Source organism: Taudactylus pleione, unplaced genomic scaffold (genome assembly GCF_031769625.1).
Source record: "Taudactylus pleione unplaced genomic scaffold, aTauple2 ptg000791l, whole genome shotgun sequence".
NCBI lineage: Eukaryota > Metazoa > Chordata > Amphibia > Anura > Myobatrachidae > Taudactylus > Taudactylus pleione.
In genome coordinates this window covers 2,396,607-2,413,758 of record NW_028285193.1, presented here as the reverse complement: position 1 = coordinate 2,413,758, position 17,152 = coordinate 2,396,607, and positions in this window count along the sequence as shown.

The following is a 17,152-nucleotide window of genomic DNA, read 5'->3' as shown; positions in this document are numbered from 1 at the left end:
GTGGTTTGCGATGGAGGTTTTTCACACGGCAGATCAACTTGACCAGATGGTGGTTTATTAACTGGTAGAAGCAAGTACAGATTAACACAGGGTTAATGGTATATGGTAGCAGGTACAGAGTAGTTGCAGCCAGGAACATACAGGCTATGCTGGCCATTGTAGTGCTCATGTAGCATGCACTCATATACTGCACTTATGCAGTGGTGGCAGGGGGATTTACATATACAGTACACAGTGGAACTGTGAGGTCTCTTTATAGTGTTTACTGCCACTGTTATGGAGAAGAACGCTCAGTAGCATCTCCGTTATGGAGGACAAAGCAGAGGAAAGCCGTGCAAGTGCGTAGGGGAGAGGTTGCCCCTCCGGGAGTCCTCCGCTCCATGTCCTAGTGCTTAAGCAGAGGCAGCACAGCGTGCACTTCTACTATAGATAGTGACTTATATGCAATACAGAGAGCATTCCAATTACTTCAATACCATACTGAAAGCAATCTATTGATCTCTATATTAAATACAAAAATCATTCTAGTGATCTCTACACAATACAGACAGCATTTCAGTGACCTCTGTGCAATACAGAATGCATTCTAGTGAAAAGTACACAATTTAACAAAATACACAAAATAAAGAGCATTTTAGTGATTGATATATATATATATATATATATATATATATATATAATAAAATAATAATTAGATTGACGATATACAATACAGAGAGCAATTTAGTGACCAATATTCAATAAAGTAAGGGTAGAATCTCCAAGAATGCATCCAGTTGTGTCTAATGCTCAGGAAAATCAAATTTCAGATCCCAAGCGCTCTGTTCTCTCTTCTTTCAGTCAAAGTTGTACTGCACTCTTAATATAGCATAGCAACTCGACCCACTGCCAAAAAGCAAATCAGCTTCTCTCGTCATAGCTTAGCTCACATAGAAGGATCTCACACAAACTCCTAGCCAGGAATTGTGCATTGGTTCAGCATCCTCTGACAACTTAAATTGGTTATTGGGATAACACTGTACCTCCCCACTTATTGGATGTCATCCACACCAATGGAGAGCCAGCTGCCAAGCTGAATCGATCCCAACACAGCTTGTGCCTTCAGTATAGTTTGCATAGTCACTAACAGGCTTACAAAAATAGAGAATAAAGGCAAGGTTGTCTCATAAGCCAAACGTTGCTTCTGCTAGCCATCCTCCTTCCAGTTCCTTTGTTCTGTTTGTATATGCAGCTAAAGTTTTTCAGGTTATGATGCTTTTGACTATACAAACCTCACTCAGAAACCAGGTATCATCATCATTATTATTATTATTATTATTATTATTATTATTATTATCCTTTATTTATACAGCCCCACGAGGGTTCGGCAGTGCCTTACAAAGTACATAAGCAAATGAGCAGAACAAGACAGTTATTAACAGTACCAAACAATGCAGGACAAGGACACGGTGTATGCACTTTGCTGCATTAGTGATCATAACACTTAAATAAGCAGCAGGGAGTCATCAACCAAGTGTTAGGTGCCGTTGTGGAGAGTTAGGAGTAAATGATAGTATAAGTAAGGTAAGGAGAAGCACATGAGGGCAAAGGACCCTGCTCGTGAGAGCTTCCATTCCAAATGGGAGGGATAGAAAGACAGGGGTGATACAGATGGGGTAGATAGTGAGGAAGGAGCATGGAGCAGTGGGTTAGGATGAGAGCTGGAAGGCTTTGATGAAGAAGTGGGGGCAGGATGTACTAAGAATTGCTTCCGCGATGCGGTACACCCCCCCTGACTTCGGGTACATACCGCGGTTCATTACCGTGGCATATACTAAGAATTTTTCAAAACACAGCTCGGCTGATAAGTACTGTCATTTGCAATGCTGCCGGGCAGAAGTCCCTCTGGCGAAGGACGCAGGACACGGCGGCTCATGGGAGGGATCCAATCGGATCCCTCCCAGCTTGGAGCGTCCCGATAAGAAGCCCATAGGCTTCTATTGGGTAATGCCACATGAAAGTGGCGTTACCCATCGGGACGAAGCACCGGAATGCATCACATTCCAGGTGCTTAGTACATTCGGGGGATGCAGTAAAACCACCCAAAACTGCATTTTCGGGTGTTTTACAGCATTTTACCTTTAGTACATCCAACCTGGGTCTTGAAAACCCGTTCGAAAGTTAGTAGAGAGGTGGAGAAATCAATAGAGAGAGGGAGAGAATTCAGGGAGGGAGCAGCACGGGCAAATCTTGGAGGCAGGAGTGGGAGGAAGTAATCAGATTGCAGGGGAGGCAGATGAGGAGCGAAGTGGGCGGGCAGGTGTGCGAGGGGAGATGAGGTCAGAGATGTAAATGGGAGAGCATTGAGGGGCCTATTCATCAACACTAAAATAAAATTTTTAAGGACATTTTCCTTAATTATCGTTATTTTATTATTCATGAACACACTTAACACAGGAGATATCATTGATATCTCCTGATTAAGTCCGCCTGTGTTAATTTCAACACTCCCCATACATTAGTACATTAGTATGGGGATATGGAAATTAGATTATTCATCAAATTACGAAAACATATATTTTTGGAATTTAATAGAGTTACTATCTGCCTCTGTCAGGTGGCGTATAGCAGGTGACACTGTGTCAGCATGGGCAGGGGGTGTTGGGGGGAGGGGCAGAATTACCGCAGCCAGTGGCGGAACTCCCGGAGACAATGAAGTAATTTGCCACCGGGCGCCAGCCCTGAAGGGGGCACCTGGCTTCATTGTCCCCTGCAGTTCCGGGCACTGCTGAGGGGGAGCTGCATGGAGGAGGAGCGCCGCTGATCAGCGCTCCACCTCCTGACCTGCTGCCGGAGTTCTCTATGGTCGCGGACGTCACATAGGATGTGACCACCGCGACCCGCCTGAGCATCCGACGTGCATGCTAGGGGGGGTTTCTGAGTAAACAGAACCCCCCCCTGCCCACCGATCAGTAACAAACACATCTTCGGCGGCACCGCATTTATCTTGCCTCCGGGCACCTGGGATGAAGTTACGCCACTGACCGCAGCTGTAGGCAGTGCTGCATATGCGCTGCTTTTACTGATGTAACGATGCATGTGCAGCACTGATTCCTGCTGCGGTAAGTTAGTGTAGAGAGGGAAATGTATATATTTCCTAAAAAGCTGTCATCGCAAAAATGACAGCTTCTCTAAATAGTTATGGAGAGGAGGAATGATGAATTCCTCCGGTAATTGGGTAGAACTCCAAGCGAGTTCTAAACCTAATTACCACCAGAAAAATTTTAGTTATGAAGAATAGGCTCCTGGGTGAGGGCTTTGTAAGTGAGTGCAAAAAGCTTTAACTAGGATCTGAAGGGCTTGTAGGAGAGGGGAGGCAGATGTAGTACATTTGGAGAGGAAGATGAGCTGAGCATCAGTATTGAGAACAGATATGAGGAGGTTACAGTATTCCAATCTGGAGATGACCAGTGAGCGGATGAGGGTCTTAGTAGCGTTCAGGTTGAGAAAGGGTCTGATCCTGGAAATATTTTTTAGATGGAAATGGCAGGACTGTGAAAGGTACTGAATGTGTGGTTTGAAGGAGAGGAAGGAACCTAGGATAACTCCAAGACAGTGCACTTGGGGACTAAAAAAGATGGTTGAGCCATCAATAGCTAATGAAATTGAAGGAAGTGAGGTTATGCGGGAGGGTGGGAAGATGATCAGCTCAGTCTTAGACATATTAAGTTCAAGAAAGCGCTGGGACATCCAGGAAGACATAGCAGAGAGACAGTTGGAGATACCGGTGAGGAGAGAGATCAGGGGAGGAGAGGTAGAGTATCATCAGCATAGAGATGATATTGGAGGCCAAAAGAGCTGATCACCTAAAGAGGACATATAGAGGACGAATAGGAGAGGTCCACGAACAGAGTCTTGGGGGACACCTACCATTAGTGAAAGTGTGTGAGGGGATGGGAGTCATGGGAGGAGACAGAGAAGGAAGGGTCAGAGAGGTATGAGGACAGCCAGGAGCAGGCAGTACCACATAGGCCAAGGGAGTGGTCTACATAGTCAAAAGCAGCAGAGAGGTCGAGGAGAATGAAAATAGAGTAGTGGCCCTTGGATTTGGCAGCAAGGAGGACATTGCTGACTTTTGTGAGGGCAGTTCCAGTGGAGTTGAGAGGACAGAAGCCAGACTGAAATGGGTCTTAGATCTACAATTGTCATGTGCTGCACCATCCTCAGAGCCGTAACTAGAATTTTTGGTGCCCTGTGCCATAAAGAGCATTGGCACACCCCTCATTTTTCAAAGGGACATAATGCACCCAAAAAAGGGCCATGGCTTCATGGGGAAGGGCCAGGGAAGAGATAGGAGAGGCCAAGAGATGCTGGGGATGAAATAAGAGGAACTACAAACAAGAATGTTAATAAACAAAAATGTTACAGGCCCAAACAGCGCCCCTTGACCTGTGGTGCCCTGTGCGATGGCACCGGCCGCACTACCCTAGCTACGGCCCTGACTTCCTGTACACCAGGCAGGTACTTTGTGGGTTCTTCCAATGATTCTGTCAACCTTCTGCCATCTTCTTCTTATGGAGATGTGTTGGTGTATTTCTGCATCTTGTAACTTTGCTTATGTGACCAAATTATCCAATTACCAGCCTCAGTAGATGAGCTATATAAAGTTTCTTCAGACTCCCTGGAACACTTGTGCTTCATGGCTGATATCAAGTTGTTCTAATCTCCAGTACTCCTATGCCCCATGCCTTATTAATACCAGTTCTTAAAACTACCAGTCCCTTCCTGCTCTGGTACACCTGTGCCTCATGTTTCATTACCACCAGTCATAGCAGTCTCTGGCACTTCTGTGTCTAGTACCTCTCTTCTGGCACCTCACTACCACTGGTTATAATAGTCTCATGTTTGCCTGTTCCTTGCAGCTCTCTACCATCAGTAAGACCAATCTTTGAAACACCTGTGCCTCATGCCTCCTCACCATTGGTCAGTACCTGTACCTCTTCCCTGCCAATAGATTGCTACTGGTCACGTCTAATAGTCACCTTTGGGGCTGCAACCTACGTGGTTACAGCGGCAAAGCTCCTACATTCTTGCTTGGGTCCCTTGTGAATACCAGTATCTGAGATTCTTCTGCATAAAACAACTATATATATATATATATGAGAGGATACAGCAAAATTTAGAGATATAGGGGTCTGTTTACTAAGCCTTGGATGGAGATAAAGTGAACGGTGATAAAGTCCCAGCCCATCAGCTCCTAACTGCCATGTCACAGGCCGTGTTTGAAAAATGACAGTTAGGAGCTGTTTGGCTGGTACTTTATCTCCATTCACTTTATCCCCATCCAAGGCTTAGTAACTAGACCCCATAGAGTGAAATACATTCAATACGGTCACTCTGCAAAGCCGCATTCTTGAAATACCAATTAATATGCATTAACAAGAGAACGTTGTGGAAATGAAAGGACCAAGTTCAGCAGATGCCGAGATGACATCATAGAGAGAAGGAATGCATTCTTCCACTCAATGGGTTAATTATGCACGCTGCGTTGGTCATTTAGGAGCTTTGCACTGGCCCCAGTCAACAGCCAGTTGAGGAAGGTAATTGGTCCTGCACTCTGCACAAAGTTCAGCTCTTATTGGCAGGCGCGGGCAGCTCTGCAGGCCCGTTTCCTCTTCCAAATAACAGAAAAGCGACGCCATCAGATTACCTTGGCTATGCTCCAGGCCTGCGTGTCGTCGGCCCGCTGAGTTCGCCATAGAAACAAAAGGTGGTGGCTTGCCAGCACAGCAGCTGGTAGATGGATGGCAGATTATTTGCCAGAATGGCTGAGGGTGCAATATACAGAGCCATCTCCACATCAGTGCTGACAAATAGCTAAAACAAAGGGAATCTCAAACTATATTATTCCTCCCGATGCATTTCATATATCCACCTGCTGACCTGTTGTTTTATCTTCTGCATACTCATTCTTCTTCTTGCTATAGGGACAGAACGCATATGTATCGCATATGTATCGCATATGTATCGCATATGTATCATCGTCTTTGGCCTGTACATTTATTGAGAACATGTCAACAGCACGCTGCCAATGGCTTTTATCTCTTCGTAATAATTAATGTGCAAAATGTTATTGATATTATGATGATATTTGAGAAAAACAGAAAGGAATAACTACAAAGGGGTATATTTACTAAAGTGCTGCTTTTTAGGAGTGGAGATGTTGCCCATAGCAACCAATTAGATTCTAGCTATTATCTTCTAGAAGGTGCTAGATAAATTATAAGTAGAATCTGATTGGTTGCTATGGGCAACATTTCCAGTTCTGAACACCTGCCCTATAGTAAATATACCCCATAACGTAAGAAAGATAATGGCCCTCATTCAGAGGCGGTCGTTAGTTGCAAGCGGTCGCCCTGAATCAGGGCGGCCGCTTGCATCCTGAACGGCCGCCTCCTTGTCGATCATTAAGGTGTGGGTTACCACCCACAGCTTAACGACCGACCAGGTTGATGGTCGCGATGGTGATCACCATCGGGGCTTACGACCAGACCCTAAGGTTGGGTCTGGGCACTTGTAAGCCCCAGGGAGCTTTCTGCTCTGATGGAGCAGGAAGCTCCCCACTGACATCACTGATGATGTCAGTGCGGCCGCCCACAAAACGGTAGGCGTTTGTAAAGGAATGCCTACCGTTTTGGAAACCACCCCCCCCGGCCCGCCTACCAAACGGGGACAGCTGTTGATCAACATCGACAGCTGCCCCTTTGGTAGCGAGCTCCGGAGCGACAGAGTTTCTCTGTCGCTCCTGGGCTTGCGCACGCGCAGTGCGGCCGCTGCGTGTGCGCAGGCCTAACCATCGAGTTGGTTACGAGCACATCGGCGCTCGCGACCGACTCTGAATAAGGTCCAATGTCTCTCTCCTATACCTCCTAATTTTCTGTCCAAGTACGTTTCTGCTAGTAAATGTCACTGTTAGCAATCTGAGCACATAACATAATGGTGATAGGCATGGTGTAATCATCACATGTAAGTTTTAGCACTTCCCTTTCTACTGACTGTATATTACATTGTTAATTTTCACCTGCTCTTGTAGAAATTAAGTGGTAATGAATAGACACCCAACACCTGTTACTTCCATAAAGATCCCATCTGAATCATTCTAATGATCACATAATAGGAGGTATGTTATACCCCTTTTACACCAGAGCAAAAACCTGGGTTATTGCTGGGTCTACCTGGGTCGCAGCTCAGTGTAAAAGGGTCCCTGAAAAATAAACCGGGTCAAGTGACCCGGCAATTCAACCCAGGTAGCTACCAGGGTTGGACCCAGGATGGACCTGGGTAATGGTGCAGTGTAAACGGCGCAACCCGGTTTATCCCACCTGGGCCATGCCTAAAATTAGCTGATTGGTGGTTGTGGAGCAGTCATCTCCCACTTTTTATGACCTCACAAGTTTAGCAGGGCAGACCCAGGTTCAGTGTGAACGGGGCTGACCTGAAAATAACCCAGATCGATAGTGCTGCATAAATGGTGTTTGACCTGGGACTGATCTGGGTTGGAACCAAGGGCCTGATTCAGACCCGCTCGCGAGCGCAAAACGTTCGCAAGCGGGTCGATGTTTGGCCCCTGCGTATGCGCCGCCTCTGGCATACGCATGTGCGAGCCCCAGTGAGCAACTGAATTTCAGTCGCTTCGGGGCTCGCTACAAGACGGGGCTGCTGTCGATGTTGATTGACAGCTTGCCCCGTTTTGTAGGCGGGGAGGGGGGTGGCTGCACAAATGCAGGCGTTCCCTTAGGAACGTCAGGCGTTTGTGGGCGGCCCTACTGACATCACTCGTGATGTCAGTAGTGGACTTCCTGCTCTATTAGAGCAGGAAGTCCACTCGGGCTTGAGGGAGCCGATACCCTACCACAGGGTCTCGTCGCAGGCCCCATGGTCGCGTTAATCGCGACCATCATCAGGCCACTCACACAAGCTGTGGGTGGTCACTCAAGGCTCTGCGAGTGGTCTGGAGGCGGAAACTTAAAAAAAAAAATCTGCCCAGATTCAGAGCGAGTACTTGCAAACAGCGAGCGCCTCCCATGTCTGAAAACCCAGGTCGAACCCAGGTTTTTGGTGGAAAAGAGGTATCAGTGTAACATATAATTAATGTTTTTAGGAAAGCAACAGAAAACTAACTATGGTTTCAAAGATTTTTTTTTTTTAATTCAAACAAACGGGAATTTTAGAAACCCATTCAATTCATTGCAGAAACATTTTTTTTTAACTCCTTTACCAGCAGCCGCATTCATCCTCTCTCCAGAGACTGATTCATCTTCACTCTCTATGTGTACGAGTACTTGAAAATTGGCAGTTGCAGGTTGTAATGCGGACGTCCAGGAATTTTTGGCCATTGAAATGCTAAATATAGTCTCAGCACGATGGATATGCCACTTCGAGTTTCTTACAATTACAGTATCCTGTGGCTGAAGAATCGGTTTGTGAAAATTCCATGAAAATAAATTCAGAGCTATAAAAACCCAATTGTTACTTATTGTAGATTGTTTTGTTTTTTTTAGCAAAAATTAGGGGCTTTTTTTTTACAATAACATCACTAACCATCAGGCGAACAGACCTGTAAGTGGATTACTCTCTCCTCGACACTAAGGGCTCTATTTATTAACATTATTTTTACTAAAATAAAGTGAAAAAGGGTGTTTTCAAACCCTTTTCACATTATTTTAGTTTCACCTGTAGTTATTACAGGGCAATTGGAGTAGAATTAGTAAAATTCTACTCCAATTAGTAAAATTCTACTCCAACCCCTAATTATCACTTATTTTTAGTAAAGCAGATCGCATTTCCCATAATTGTAATGGGAAATGTGATCCGACCATAGTTACTAAAAATAAATTGTAAAAAAATACCGGGGGAAGCCCTGTGATAATAACGCCACCTGGAGGTGGCGTTATCCAGGGTCTCCCCCGGTTACCGGGCTCCCACTCTGCTCTAACGGGGAGAGCAGAGGCGGGAGCCGGTACCAGTAATCAGCTGTGTGGTCTAAGCAGACCGCAAGCTGATTGCTGTACAAAAAAGAAAAAAAAAATTAAACTTTTTTTTTTTCCTTACCTGAATCCAGGGACCGGTGATCGGGCCTCCGGTGATGGCTCCTCTCCAGTCAGCTGGTCTCCCATAGTACACTGGGGCCCGGTCATCAGGTGATCGGGCCCCAGTGCAGTATGGGAGATCACCTGATCGGGAAGCCCGGAGAAGATCACCGGAGGCCAGGAGGATGCAGGTAAGTGTAATGAAGGGGGGGGGTCGCGGGGGTCCGCGAATTTGGGGGGCGGGGCTTAGCACCGGGGGGCGGGGTTTAGCGTCGGTGGGGGGGTAGTAGCGGTGTTCGGTCGGCGCATGCGCGGGCTCTTAGTCGCGGTATTTTTTCCGAAAATACCGCGACTAGAGTGCGGATGGGATCCGCAGGGACAGAGCTTTATCGCAAGCTCTGTCCCTGCAAGGGATTTATAGTAAATCCCTGTGATATTGCCTGAATTCGCAATGCGAATTCACTCGGTAATATCACACTACAATCCGCATTCAATATGCGGATTGTAGTAAATAGAGCCCTCTATGTGGTATTTTCAAATACTTTGACAGTACAACAGTTTCCGGGGTTGATGTTAGATGCCTTTATGTACAAAATGCAGGAGTTATGATGCATTTTGTAAAGCTTGCAGGTCTGGACTAACACAATATAAAGGTAGAATTGATACCTCAAAGAAACCTGGAAGGAATTTGGTAGCAAAGGATTTTGGAAAAATGGCAGCGAAGGAGAGTAACCAAGGGTGCCAGAAAACGGGCACTGAGCCACTGGACATGCAAGTGTAGCTATATACATGTAGAACTGATGTTTACAGAGCAAGTGATTAACCTGCATGGTAGGTGTTAGTGGAGGAGAGTAAAGGCGCCCATTCACTAGACGATTAAGTTGAGCGATTGAACGATAACGATCATTCAATCGTTCATAAATCGTTTGCAAAAACGTCTAAAATGACCAGGGTTGCGCATGCCCGCTGGTCGTTTAGACATATATTAGACATCTATCATTGTGCAAACATGCTGGTCAACCTGACGACCTGCAAACATGATGGATGAGCGAACATGATGGATGAGCCTGTACTGAACGACTGCTCGTTCAGTACAGGCTCATCACAGACTGACAAACGACTGCACGATTACAATGTCATAATCGTGCAGTTGTTTTCATGTGTGCCAGTGGATGGGCACCTTTACTCCAGCACTGGGTTGATAGCAGGCAGCACTGGGTGATAGCAGGCAGCACTGCGTTGATACACGTGCAAGCAAGTCATTAGAAGGCAAGGGTTCGTCAATCGTGATCAAGAGTTTTTGCAAAGGTCTGCGCTAAGATTCTTTATCAAACAGGATAGGCAGGCAGGAGCTTTGTTAAATTGTGGCCCAGTAGCGTGATACACGAGTTAAGCAAATATCAAAGAGCAAAAAGGAAAGGAAAGGAAAGTCAAGTGTCAGAAACTGGTTCAGTACACAATGATAGCGGACAAGAAAGAGCACAGATAATAGTCAAAACTAGAGATGAGCGGTTGGGATTCCTTGGAATCCAAACATGCCCGAACTTACGGGATCCGAGGCGATCAGAGCCACAGCTTTGAACTCCCAGTCTGCCTCGGATCCCTAAGCGAGCCAAAGCCTCGAAATCCCGCTGTCAGAAATCATGGTTTTTGCTCGGGCACCAATTTCAAACGACCTGTTGAAATCAATGGGCTGACAGCTGTTTGACTGAGAGAGTCATCTGACACGGCTCTCAGCCAACCAGCGCTTACCCATAGACTTCAATGGGGCAAACGGACACCAAACAGAGGACACTGCCACCCGCAGTGCCAACACCGTCAGCACCCCCACAGTGCCGACACCACAGCACCCCAGCACTGCTGATACCACCAGCAACCCCGCACTGAGGACACCGCCAGCACCCCCGCACTCAGAACAGTGCTGGCACTCCTGCACTGCTGACACCACAAGCACTCCCGCACTGAAGACACCTCTGCCACACCCGCACTGCCGACACCCCAGAACTGCCGACACAGCCAGCAATCCTGCACTGAGGACACCACCGGCCCCTCTGCACTGCCGACACCGCTGCCACCCCCGCATGGCCTACCCCAACGGCACCCTCGCATGGCCGACCCCACCGGCACCCCCACACTTAGGACAACACCAGTACCCTCTGTCACAGTAGGTGCACTATTGGTGTATCCAACCTGCACTGTATCCCACCTGCACTGTATTTGGCATGCACTGTAGCCCACACTGTATCCGACTCATGCTGTATCCACCCACACTGTATCTGACCCACAATGTATCCGGCCTGCACTGTATCCAACCCACACTTTATCCAACCCACACACTCGCACAATGGGTCCTGTGTCTGTACAGATTCCCAAACATTGCGAATCTGCGTTCAGCACTGCTGAATCAGGCCCTGTATGCATCCGCACTGTGGCCCTGATTCAGAGCCGGACGCTCTTTCAGAGCACTCGCTCTGATCAGGGCGTTTTTGTTTTTTTTTGTGTGTCAGCCTCCTGGCCACTCGCTAAGCCATGGGTGATCACCCACAGCTTTTGCGAGCGGCCAGGTGATGGTCACGATGGTCGCAACCATAGCGACCATCGGGGCTTGCGACGAGACCCTTGTGGTAGGGTCTTGTTCCCGCAAGCCCCAGTGAGCTTCCTGCTCTAAATAGAGCAGGAAGCTCACCACTGACATCACTGGTGATGTCAGTGGTGCCTCCCACAAACAGCAGGCGTTCCTTCGGGAATGCGTCCGTTTGTATAGCCACCCCCTGCCCGCCTCCAAAACGGAGCGAGTTGTCAATCACAATCGACAGCCACCCCATTTTGGTTCGAGACCCTTAGCGACAGAGCGCCAGAGGCGGTGCATGCACATGGGGACAAACATCGACCCACTTGCTAGCGCACAGTGCTTGCAAGCGGATCTGAATCAGCCCCTGTATGCGACCCATACTGTATCCAACCCGCACTGTAACCTGCACTGTATCCAACCCGCGGGTACAGGACGCTGTTTTTATGGTTGGAGAAGATTTTGGGGAACTGCTCAACAAAAAGGCTGATTGATCACATTACTAATTTGCAAAACATTTTTAAACAGATATAACTGCTGTGTGTTTGTGCCACTGCTCTGTTGCTTAGTTTAGCCAGCCAGCCTTTGGCTTACATTGGTGAACAATATTGTGAGCTGTGAGGTGGTCAAAATTGAGTGGAAATGACTGGAAATTAATGTTATTTAGGTTAATAATACTCTAAAAACAAAAAAGGCTCAAATAATGCGATTTTAGCTTTTTTGTAAATTTTTGGAAACAAACAAAACCGGTGGCGGCATATTGGCAAAACCGAAACCAGCAAAAATGGCCCGGCACACATCTCTAGTCAAAAGTCACAGCCAAAGTTGGTACATAAGGATTCTTAACAGGAACGTGATGTGCAGTGGTAAGAGAAGTACTGTACCAAGTGTGATCCTGTTTTATAGCTCTAGAAGGTGATGAATCTGAGGTTGCATAGAACTACCTGCAATCTGCACGTTCAAAGTCTGGACACTCTATTGCCAGAGACATGCGCCAGACCGCACTTTCCTAAGTTTGCAGGCAAGATTTTCAAAAGTCAGTGATGCATAGACAGTCTCACATATCAGACAATGACTATCGTAAAACAGTAATCAAGCATCATATTTTGAGCAAAACATCCCGACGTGCAAAGAAAAGATAATCTGACTCCACAAACCTCCCCCCCAAGAGGCAAGATCATTCAACTGGTGTGTCCCCATCCCTTGGGAAAAGACTCACAGGTTTCAAACTTCAAAGAGATACACAGACTGTGGTGGAACTTCACTTGCATCTCGAGGGGACAGGGACACGGTGTGCCAATGGCCATGCATTGCCGCTCTAATGCTACAGGCTGCGTGCAGCCCAGGCCTACAAAAATCCTAAAACTCTCCCTTTCTCACAGTGCCCCTACTTTCAACACCCCCCGACACCTGGCGCCCGACAGCCAATGCCTCCAAGCCATTCGGGAGTTACACCACTGTATATGCGCCAGGCTATTGCCAAGAGAAACCAGTAGCATTTGGGTTACACCAGGAAATGTGGCACAGTGTGAGTGGTAAATACTAAAGGGTCAGTACCCAATTTGTGCACATATGGTACTTTACTGAAGTACATGGGACACTCTGTATGTTTTAGAACAGTGGGCCTGATTCAGAGCCACTCGTAAGCGGCCGCTCGTTCGTTACGAGCGATGTTTGCACAACTGCGCATGCGTACGGATCGTAATACACATGCGCGAACCAGTCAGTGTGGCCGAAAAACGTTTTTCGCTAAAGAGCGAGGGCCTGCTATTTTGAGTGACAGAAAGAGGCGTATGTGGGTGGTAACAGGGGAAGGTGCTTGAAAACGGGGAGTGGAGATCCGAACGCAAGCGTGCTTAAAGGTCAAAACGGGCGTTTTATGGGTGTGCATAATTAATACAGCAGCGTCATTGACCACGTCACTGGGTTATTTTATAGTCAGAACTGCTCGCAAGATTGTGGTAGGAAAAACCAACCACAAGAATAGCGAGCAGTTCATACGCTGGTCGATGTACTCGATTAATCTAATAAATAGCGGACATGACGTAGGATGCGAGCGGCCAGGGGGCGTAGTTTTCCAAAAAACGACCGCAAGTTTTGTTCGCTCGTTCAGACCTAGAGGCGTGAACAGACCGCAAAGAGCGAACGGTTCATTTGAATAGCCACCCCTATTTTCTGGACGAGCGAGCGCAAATAGCGTCCGGCTCTGAATCAGGCCCTGTGTTACTAAAAGACTATGTAAAAGTACTAATTAAAGGCCTGATTCAGAGCTGAACGCTCTGACCAGAGCGCTCGTTCTGAATCAGGGCCATCCCGGCTAAATTTGGAGCGGCCTCCTGGCCGCTCGCATAGCTGTGGGTGACTACCCACAGCTTATGCGAGCGGCCAAAAAGATGGTCGCGATGGTCAAAGACCATTGCGACCATCGGGCTTGCGACGAGACCCTGCGGTAGGGTCTCGCTTCCGCAAGCCCAGGAGTGATTTTGGCTCTATCAGAGCCAAAATCACTCCCACTGACATCATTACTGATGTCAGTGGGGCCGGACTCAGACGGTAGGCGTTCCCATGGTGGGGGTCCCCAACCTCCTGACCAACCGCGGGACACTTTGGCCCACAGGTGGAACAGCAGGACATTGCCAGAAAAACGTGACTGTCTTGCTGAAATCGGGACGGTTGGGTGGTGCACCTGGTCGAACGCCCCAAGAGCCAGCCCTGGCACAGACGATCACCGACATATCTGCAGACAAATTGGCGCATCTGGCTGAGTGTACGGGCCGGCAGAACTTTTGCTGCAGGGACTGACATCACAGCTGAGCAGGCAAATTCAAATGCCGGCTCAGCTGTGATGTCAGGACATGTCGAGTGGCCGATCAGTAAGTGTGTATACTTACCTGAATCAGCCACTCGGTCGGCGCAACGGCCAGTCGGCCGTCAAGTCGACCTAGTGCGTACCCAGCTTGTACGCACAAGAATTGTTTGTGTGTATGCTCAATGCAATAATAAAAAATACACTTACATCCCACTGTACATTGCCCCTATAATCTACAGTATTTCCTATGCAGCTAACTCTGTACTTCAGCAATCTGGATTTTCAATGTTATAAACAGGGAAGTATTCAGGGAAATTTACATTTGTGACGCTTGACCTGAGGCTTGCTCATGATGTTGACATTACCCTGCCCGCTCAGTCCTATGACCTTGAGTCCCTTTCACCCAGATTCTTGGCGGTTTCAGCAGATGTCCCTAAAGAAGATTGGACAAAAGATGTTGATGAAACTGTGGGAGTTCAAAGCAGCTGCTCTTACAATGTCAATGTTGTGCTGTATCAACTCTGCAATGAACGGACTTTACCAATGGAACAAAGCCTAGAAAGTATGCAGGGACCATTTGTAACACTGAGATATAGACGCAGCACCTGCAGTGTCACATGTCAGCCTCGGGAACGTGACATATTGTCAACAAGTTGTGTTTTTATCGTATTCAGATGATCTGGTCTTAACAAGTGGTCTAACGGCATCACATTCTCCAAACTAAAATTCCTTCTGATTTTCTGTTTTCTCTTCTATAATAAATAGAACATTTAAAAAAATATATATATTCCAGTGAATTTTTTAAACCACAGATTTTTTTTAAAAAAATTGTAAGATTGGTTGATAGGGGAAGCACCACAGCTGGCTATAAGCAGCGGCAGCTCCTACCTCAAATACCAAGGGGGTCTGGCGTTCTGAAATATGCACATGTGCTGGATCGTAATTCCACATACAGAGGACCTCATTCAGACCCGGTCGCAAGCGCTGAGCGCTCGCAAGTGGTCGATGTTTAGGCCCTGCGCACGCGCAGCGGCCACACTGCGAGTGAGCAAGCCCCGGAGCGAGAGAGAAATTCTCTCGCTACGGAGCTCACTACAAAAGGGGCGGCTGTCGATGTTGATCGATAGCTCGACCCGTTTTGTAGGTGTGGCGGGGGGGTGGTTTCACAAACGGAGGCCGTTTTGTGGGCGGCCGCACTGACATCAGCAGTGATGTCAGTGGGGAGCTTCCTGCTCGATCAGAGCAGGAACCTCCCTGGGGCTTACGGTTGCCGAGACCCAACCTTAGGGTCTCATCGCAAGCCCCGATGGTCACAATAGCCTTGGTGGTAACCCACAGCTTAGCTAGCGACCAGGAGGCCGCACTTCAAACCCCATGCGGCCACCCTCATTCAGAGCGACTGCTCGCATTTTGCGAGCGTCTCTGAATGAGGGCCAGTATGTGCACTAAACAGCAAGCAGGCTTCTACAGACTGCATCGGCTGCAGCCGGTAGAAGCCAGTTAGGGCTGCCATTATAGGAGGGGAGTGGGTTCCCATTGGAAGTTCTCACTCTCCTGATTGCAGACCAGACTGGCAGAGACGGGGACAGAAAACACCTCCCCCTGGGACTGACTGTTCATCATGTGATTAGCAGGGCGCCCTTCAAACAGGAAGCCACAGCCCCTGCTAGGCAGTCTCTGCAGGTGGCGGATTTTCCTGGGGGGGTTGCAACCCTGTAGCCCCTAGACAAAGCTCCCCACTGGAGACAAGTGAGGGGTCGCAGAGCAAGCAATGTGAAATTTGTAGCTGTTAAGCCATAATTTAATTCAGAAGCCGTATGTTACCATAGTACAGTAACACATATTGCACTTCAAATACACGTATTACACTAAAAGAAAGGTTAAGGGTTTCATGTAGATTTGCTAAATGCATTTTTTATTACTGCATATTAAATTGGCGCAGTGGTCACTGCATAAAGTGTGTTCTGTCGGGAAAAGCCAATGCCATGAGCATAACTACCATAGGTGCAAGGGGTGCAGCTGTTATGGGGCCCAGAGCTAAGGGGGCCCAGCTTCCTTGTCAAAGTTATGGTGCCTACACACATAGCGATGTGCTCACAATCCGACCTGAGGCACGATTTCCCCTGAACTCTCCCCAGGCAGCTCCCTGGCAGTCGTGGTCACGATTTGGAGTAAAAAATGTCCAATCTGACTTAAGATCTATCGTGCAGCCAGTGCATTGTGTCCCAGATTGGCAAATCTGCCCTACAGCACGGCAGATCTGAAGATGCGATGTACGGCAAGCGGGGACGGCATCGTGATCGTGAGTAGAAACTCACTATTTGGGCATAACTTACATGATTTGTTGTCACGATTCATCGAAATTGTGTACAAAATAGAAATGTGCGCCAGACCATTTTTGCCGGATTTGGATTTGGTTCTAATTCGTCGTCCGGCTTTGGATTTGCTTTTCCAAACTGAGGTGACTGGCTTTGGATTTGGATTTTTTACAAAAATTTACAAAAAAACTATATCATCACATATATTGGCCTTTTTCTCTTCCTATAGTGTTATTAACCTCAATAACATTAATTTCCAGTCATTTACAGTCAATTTAGACCACCTCACAGCTTATTATATTGTTTTCACCATTATTGGCCAAAGGTTGCAGTGATCTGACTGGTTACCAAGCGTCAGAGCAGCGGTGCAGTGACACAGACACCACAG